The sequence below is a fragment of the Meriones unguiculatus genome, chromosome 17 (assembly GCF_030254825.1).
Source record: "Meriones unguiculatus strain TT.TT164.6M chromosome 17, Bangor_MerUng_6.1, whole genome shotgun sequence".
NCBI classification, from domain to species: domain Eukaryota; kingdom Metazoa; phylum Chordata; class Mammalia; order Rodentia; family Muridae; genus Meriones; species Meriones unguiculatus.
Window position 1 is genome coordinate 90,570,649 of NC_083364.1, and position 8,614 is coordinate 90,579,262.

Here is an 8,614-nt window from a genome sequence, read left to right on the forward strand (position 1 = left end):
ATCTAATTGTCTGTTCTTTAGCTGCAAAACTACCATTAGCTTAGCATAGCCATCAAGTTGATCAGAGACCTGAGAAGGATAAATTATAAGCTAAATAAATATACCAATCCACGTACTAATCAAAATGACAGAGATGACTAGTTAGTCCATCACCTAGGCAGTGTCCCTGGCTCCTGTGGTTTTTTGGCATCATGAGCAGAGGCCGTCCAGCTAGGCACAGATGAGAGACTGCTTCTGTGGAAGGAGGAACATGAGAGATTGACCTCACCTTGCCTCTCGCAATGTGAAACAATGACTCTCCAGGTGTCCATAGCTTTGTCCACAGTTTAGGTTGGGCCCTAGCAGTGGGCCAGTTGAGGCAGTATTTCCCAGTGGTTAGCATACCACAATACTGAGTCACAGTCATCTGTTGTTGTGCCCAAATCTTCTCGGAGACCTTGGGGGAGCTACTGCCAGGATTTTGGGACTCTGTCACAATAAGCTTACACATGTTAAAATGCCATATTCATCAGATCTCTGACAAGCTTGAGGGCCAGCATATGTGAGTTACCTAGTTCAGGCCTTAAATAATAGCTGCTAATTTTTAATCTTTTGGTCTCTCAAACTATCCATTTCTCTGAGTGTTTTGAGTGTCTTTAAAAATATGGGATAACGACAAATCTGTGTTTCACAACCAACATTTTTGTAAAATTTAAACACCTGAGGAAGTAATAATTATACCTTCGTGTTTACTACAATTATTCCACACTCATGGATTTCTCCATATATTTAAACTATAACCAAAACCCTGTTTTATATTGTTTCTCCAGTAGCTTGGTTGTTTTAATAATAAGATCTCTAATTTTTATCACAATATATCATGAGAAAAATAGTAAAATCACAGTTAAACCTTCAGAAGCTGGTGCCTGTACAGGTTATTTTCAGGAGATGCTCTAAAGTACTGGAGTTAAGAAGACTTTCACAGAGACTGGAGCAGCAGAAATGTCACCTGGACAAGTTCATGGGAGTCTCTGCTGGAGATACTTCAGGGACTTTTTGTGACAACAGATCTGATCAGCATTCTCTGCACTTGAGGTAATGTTATAATTCAGAGCAGTGCATCTTAATTACAAAACCTTCTAGTCAGATTCATTCTGTCATGCTTGTTTAAAACTACTCAGGGAACTGAAGAGTGACTAAACATCTTATGATAGAATTATATCCTTCTGAAGCAAAGAAAACTTTACGATGCAAGATATATTAATAAGAAAAATAAATATTCAGTTTTTCAATATAGTTAACTTCAACACATTGAGTATAACTTTTATAGCTACATGAATTAAGATGGCGAGAAAATTTATAAACGAAGAAAGAAAAGGTTGAAAGATTAAAGTGTATGGTGGATTAAAGTAAGGAATAGTTTTGACTATTAGATATTTTTCACAACTTTTAATACTCTATATTTTGTGAGAGAAGAATATATATCAAAGAGGATTGTAATTTTCTTGTCATTCCCTAGGTCACAGTCACTGGTCCTGGAGTTGGTAACTGAGCAAGTAACACTGATTCGTTCTGATTCACAGAGCTCCAGATGTGAATATTCCTTTCATTGGAGCTACCAGACTGGCAAGATGAGAAGTCACTTCATGTTGCAAACACTTGAAAAAGCAGAGACATTACAGATGTGAGCAGCAAAAATTTCCAAAATCTGAAAGTCCAACTCAGTCCTTGAGGCTTATTCCAAAGCTCTTATTTGATTTCTGCCTGGTCCATCTAAAGCTTTATTAGCTAACAGAAGCCAATAAAAGAACAGGTGCATGCATAGCAGATGTGCATAATTCTTACATGTTTTTATACATGAATAATGACATTAATTAAATCATGTAAGGCTGTTATCTAGGATTGAAGACTCCCTTTATATCTGGATTTCTAGACCACCTGTTGTAGAAAAATGTTGACTGTTTATTCAATACATCTGCAGAATCATGGAGTTAGATCTCACTTGTCTGTCATCATGTTATTGCAGACCTTTATGAATATTCTACAGTTAGAAGTAAGTGGATATCTGTTGACCCATTAGTCATATGCCACTCATGGTTTTTCCAGCCAGAGTACTTTTTGTTCAAATGTGTTATGAATTTTTGACTTATACTGATTTGGAATGTATTGCTTTGAAATTTCTTGCTATCTTTAAACCTAGAATCCATGGAGTTAGACTCTTTCCTGACACACAGAAGATTGAAATAGTTGCAAGTACACATATTGTTCTCAACTTACCTCTTATCCAAAACAAATATCCACAAAATTTCGCAAACACTTTTAAAATTAACAGACCCTTGAACCATGCTTGAGGTATCTCTTCAGTGGAAAATGTGCCACAGACAATTGAACTCTTCATTACTAGCCCCTTCTCCCAGAAATGTTGAGAAACTTGAATCTTTGGACATGAAAAATACTGATTGAACATTATAATGATTGAAGTTAAAGAATCAGCTTCTTGGTTAAGTTAAAGACTCATCAGAGAAAGCTTTGAAAATCAAAAGAAGCATCCAGAAAGGCAATATTTAGTAAATAAACCATATATCCACCACAGGGATAAATCAGAAATTACAGTCCAAACTTCCATCCTAATGCTGAGTTCTAGTTCAGTGTAGGCCCTTTCATCCTTAAAATGCAGCACCACCACAGGCAAAACATTTTTAAAGGGGTATGCCTACTACTTCTTCCTTCTTCCTACCTACTTGATGTCCTTATTTTTCTTTTTAGCTCATTTATGTATCCCATTGTTTACAGGATACTGGGTCTCTTTGTGGCGATGCTGTAATGCAGGCATGCAACGCATAAAATAGGACTGTTTGATACTTGTCTTAATTACATGCACCACCTTACAGCAAACCCAACTAGCTTCCAGCAGCTGGTACTATAATACTGTTCCTGTGGGCCAGGAACCTGGGAGGAGCCAGGACAGCACTGCAAGCTGCTAGTTCAGTTTCCTCAAAAGGTGAACTCATGGAGCTTCTACAAGGAAGCGAGGACACATCAAAATCCCCACAATGGCTAAATAAAATTTTACAGCTCTCCCAAGTGTTATTTTTAGATTTAGCCCCCCTGCTGCTATTGGCCAAAGAGCACTCTGTTGGCATGTGGGCTTCTCCATAGCTGCTCACAAAGTGATACTTGTACCCTCCACATTGCCTGAAATGAAAGTCAAAAGCTTTCACAGAAATGTAAGAAAAGTCATGCTACCATTCTGTCTCGACTGATCACACACACTGGCTGAACATCTAAACAGGACTACCTAAGAAGCTAAAGATTGGGCAGCAGGAGGCAGCAATCTCTGTGCTGGTCTTGGAAACTGAGTATTGAATTAATTAACATGTAAGAGTATTTCATTTCTGAAAACTGAATCACTTGAAATCCAGTAATGTAAAACTTGAATCTTCAAAAGCACAAATTGCTTAGGCTTTGTTAGCAACTGATACATGTTTGTTGATATTCTCAAGTTAGGAAAGGTGAATTTATTGCTATGCTAGGTGCTTGCTATGCTAGGCTTCTCACAGTGGAACATTATTTCCTTTAATCTTCCCCACACATGGCAGAAGCCAAGTCAGTGTCTACAAGGAAGCAGCTTACATTGCTTTGTGCCACGAAAATGGTGAAAAGACTAAGGCTTACTGAATTTTAAGTCATTGTCAAGACATGTTTTTGCACTTCCAGTTCCAGTTGACAGAGGACATGATCATACTTCAATATTAGGGCCAAAATTATACTATTTACCTTTTTAGTTAAAATAATGTTGTATTTTATGAGATTAGCTGTTCTTTTGGTTTGTCTGTTTGTTTGTTTTACTGGTTGGTTCTAAATTTGATAACACTATTTTAGTTTATTTTTTTCCTGTGTCTATGATAAAACACTCATCAAAAGCAAATGAAAGAAAAAAAATTCTTTAAAATTTGAGGGTAGTGTTCATCCTGGCAGCGAAGTCAAGACAGCATAATCTTGCAGCAGCTTGAAGAACATCAGATCCACAGGAATAGGGAAGAAAGAATATATACTGCTGCTCAGCTCCATCTTGCCACTTCTGCAGTCCAGGATCTCATCCAGGGAATGATGCCACACCAGTTTATGGGTCTTCCTACTTCAATCCATGCCCTTAAGCATTTCCAATAGCATGTCCAACCAACATCTTTTCTCCCTGGTGATTCTAGGTTCTCTCATATTGACAATCAACACTATCATGTATATAATTTAAATTCTCATAATAGGATACTTGGTGCAAAAATAATGGCATGATAAACAAATGAATATTTGATCTATGTAGAAGAAAAAAAAACAACAAGGAGAGTATGGTCAGTGCTATTTGTTAAGTCTGCTAATATTTTGGGATGTTCTGTTGTTGTTCCCACCGAGCTTCACTTTAGAACATACAAAGTTGTTGTTCTCAGTGAGTTTGAGCTCCACATTCAATAGAGATCTTAGATTCAGTCACAGTGTAAAAGCACAAAAAAGCTACAAACATCATGTTAGACAATAGAGTGACCCTATCTGGTAAACTAAAAAGAGTAATATTGGAAGATAGTTGTGTTTGAGGATAGTTGTGAAAGCTAACGGATCCCCGTGTTTCTTGCCTTAAGAGCAGTGGGGAGAAGCACACTTTGAAGAAACACCTGGCAAAGATGGAAGGTAGTGTGCTGTATTCAAACAACTGAAAACAGTGGAGCTATATGTAAATAACGAAAGAAAGTAACAATAGAAATGTGATTAGGAAAGTAAAGTAGTAGAGTCCATAGGTCAAAGTGTTTAAAATAATAATTATTATTAACCAATTTTTAGTTAATACTTAATAGTTCATTAATAACTCATTAATGTAATTATTATAATTATTATTTTATTTTGTACAAGGAAAAAAAAGCCTTATCCCATATGTTGTGGAGAGAAGAAGCCAGAAAGAAAGCTTTGGTAGTGTCATTTATATCATTCAGGAAGGCAGTGGAGAGGATTCTTGACTCATATGGGAAATCCAGGAAATGCCAGAAAGGAAATCTTTGCCTTGAACACTGAGTGATGAAGTTTGTTGAGGAGAGGCAGGGACAGCAGAGGTAAAAAGCATGCACAGAGAGCATAAAGTGTTGGAATCATGAGCTCCTCTGAGGCCAATTTCAAGAATTGCCAGTATGTCAGCATGGCTGAAAGTTCAGGGTGTGCTTATGAACACCCGGAGGTGGCATTAAAAATAGGTGGGGTGATCTCATTAGGAGCCTCAATGTTGAGGTTTAGAAGTCAAGCTGTTCTCTGCAAAGGATTAAAGAGAAAACACCAATGAAGAGTTAAAAATAAGGACCTGGTAAGGCTTCATTCATAGAGAGTGGTTATGACAAATACACCATGGTGACTAGCAAGGGGTCACTACTATGAGAGAAAAAGAATTGGAAGAAAATACAAGCACTATTTGTCCTGTTAGATAAAAGGAATATGAGGGTCTGATCTTTGTGAAGTTGAACTGAGAGTGGGTAGATCAGTGGTAGAGACTACGCTGTGTCCTGTCTTCATCCCAGCTCCACAGAACAACACAAACAGTAAGAATACCAAACTCTTTTCAGTTACAAGCCTGCTGTCACTGGAGAGAAAGGATGAAGGGAATCATCATGAATCGAAAGCCAACTTCTTGGTATTAGCCAACTCAAGAGAAAAGAAGAGAGCCTTGGAAGCCCCAGAGAGCACTTCTCAGCAATGTGGGTTGAATGTCAAGGATTACAGGTAGGAACAGAAATGGGGTTCAGAAATTTCAGCTGTGTCAGGACAACTTCTATAATTAAGTGGGTAATGTTACTGTTTTTAAATGTTTTTATTAAATTTAGTATGTGTGTGGGTGTGTAGGTCAGAGAAGATGACTTGCAGGACTCATTTTTCTCCTCCTACCACGTGTGTCATAGAGTTGGGGCTCAGGCTGCCAGGCTTGGCAGTGCGTGCCTTTACAAACTGAGACATCTCTCCGGCCCTAACAGACATTTTAAAAAACTTATTCATGCTTTTGTTATCCTAACCCTCAATATCAGACTTCTATTTGCACATAGAGATTTTACTGTGAGTGATCAATATGAAAATGAGGGATTAAGTAAAATGAATGTAGCCTAAAACTAATTAAGAGAAAACAGAAGATAATCACCCACAAGGTGAGATGGATGATCCAAAATTACAGGTAACCAATTAAAATCACAATTACAAGCATCTAGTGGAGAATGATTTCTCCAAAAACACACACAGATTATGATTTTTTATTAGATCTAATCCTCATCAACTAAACTAGTTTCAGTTGGTATGTCAGACGCGCATTTGAGATGTTTCCCTGGGAAAGTTGATTATGCTTGTTTGAAGTTACAGTGAGTGATGAGTTTAGGGGTAAATATGACAGGGTTCTTGCCCAGTAAAACAGCCTCAAACTGGCATCTAAAGTGCAAGTAATGTTCCAACTCTATGGAAAGTGAGACTCCGTCAAGCTAGCGAAGAATGCAGTCCTGTTCAGTCTTAAGTCCAGGGAGATCACTGCAGTCCACTTTGAAGCCCCTGCATGTTTAAGTCCCTCCTGTAAATCAGACTTCCATGGAAAACCATAATTACCACAGAAATGAAGCAATGGTGGGCTTTAGGAACACACCTACTTCCTGTTGGCTGCTGTAACTGGGTTCAGAGGACATTATCCATAGTCCAAAATGTGATACTGTGTTTGAAATAAGAGGAAACCCACCAAAAGCACAGTTATTGATAACAAAATCCTTAAAATTCAGAGTATAACATAAAATTGCTGGAGTGGAAGTTAGATGAATACCTTTGATAACACCTAACAGAACTGTTCTGTTTGCAAAGATGATTGATGCTGAGCCTTTATCATACACATGGCTTACAAATACTATTTCACATTTCATAGATTACCTTCTCTCTCTCTCTTTTTTTTTTTTTGACTACTTTCTCTACTGAACAGGAGGCATTTCTGGATTATGTAGTTACTGAAGTTATATTTCTATGTTCCTTGATTTGAGCTCAGCTTCAAATAATAAAGGCACGCTAATGTGTTAATGGTAGACATTAACATACTAGTGGCTTTGAGGAGCTTAGTGATTGATGAGGAATAGAAGATACCTTTCAAATATTTGCATATCTAAGATAAAAATATGGGGTATGGAGTCAATTACAATGCTGGAGAAAAAAGCTTTAGTGCACCAGTGAGGACACAGTTTTGTTGAACGAATTCGTCCAGCATTCTGTTCAGCGTGTTCCTTGAACACTTAACACATCTCAAACTGATCCGTTTTGTAGAGTCTTGCCTCGATTTACTCAAAGGGCTTAAGTATTTGTATATTCACTTCTGCCTTTTAATTTTTAATTTTTAAGATTCTGATATAATCACATAATTTTCCCCTTCCTTTTCCTTTCTCAAAACACTTCCATATCCATACCTATTCGTACCCTCACTGTTTTTCAAATCCATGGTCTCATTTTCCATTAATTATTGTGAAACACACACACATGCACACACACCAAAATACATAACTGCAACCTGCCCCATCTGCATGTTACTTTTGTGGGTTTTGTTTGTTTTTTTCTTTGCTTCTTGTTTTTCTTTTGTTTCTGGAGCTTGCCATTTGGCATTAGATAACCAGTTGGTATGTACCTTCTTTCCAGCCTTTGACTTCCTTCCAGTCAACTTTGCTTGACTGCTGTTCTTTCAGCAAGCAATGCCCCAACCATGTTTACTCAGGCACCAGCCCCTGCATTCCGAGCACTTTGATCTCCTATCATAAATTGTCTCATGTCACCTTGCTTTTTTTGTTTCCTCTTTGTTTATAAGTCTTTTGTTTATAAGTTTTGACTTTATCCCCAAAGAATAAGAGTTTTCAGTTGTACATAGGAAATGCAATATAGAAGTAACAAAAAAATAAGTTGTTTATGACTTATAAAAGCATATTGAAGTGGTACGTTTCTTTATATAAATGTGGAAGTACCTATTTTTTAAGGATGATACAGAGAGATAGGAAAACTATTTGGCTATGGTTGTGTAGTCCATCAGGATTCTCAAAGATATTTTGCACATGAAAACACATAGAGTAGAAAAGAAATGAAAGAAAAGAAATTGTATTGCCACTGATATATAGTTGTACTAAGAGACCGACAAAATCAAGTCTAGTCAGCACCATTTCTTCAACCAGAGCTTGAGGAAACAGTGATTCAAGTGCAAGTGTGCTAGAACAACTGTAGGCTATGTTTGATAGCGCTTAGAGTTCATTTGTATGTCGGAGACTTCAGCTGGAATGACTGGGGTAGATTAAAACACCAAGAAGCCCCACCATCACCACTCATACCCATCATGTGGAGACACTGAGAGAGACGAAGCATCTGTGTAAATGGCTACCTAATTTTTTTAAACTTCAGAAAAACAAGGGTTAAACCAGGATGAAAAATCACTCCAAATCTTTAAAAACTAAGTAAATTTGTGACTCTTAAAGGTAAAATTGTTGAAACAGAAATCGTGAAAAACATAATGAATATTGTGTCCAACAGGACATTCAAGTGAAATGCTTTATGGATGGAGAAAGAAAGAGACATATAAAGAGCTTAAGGCTTACACTGCTTGGAGATA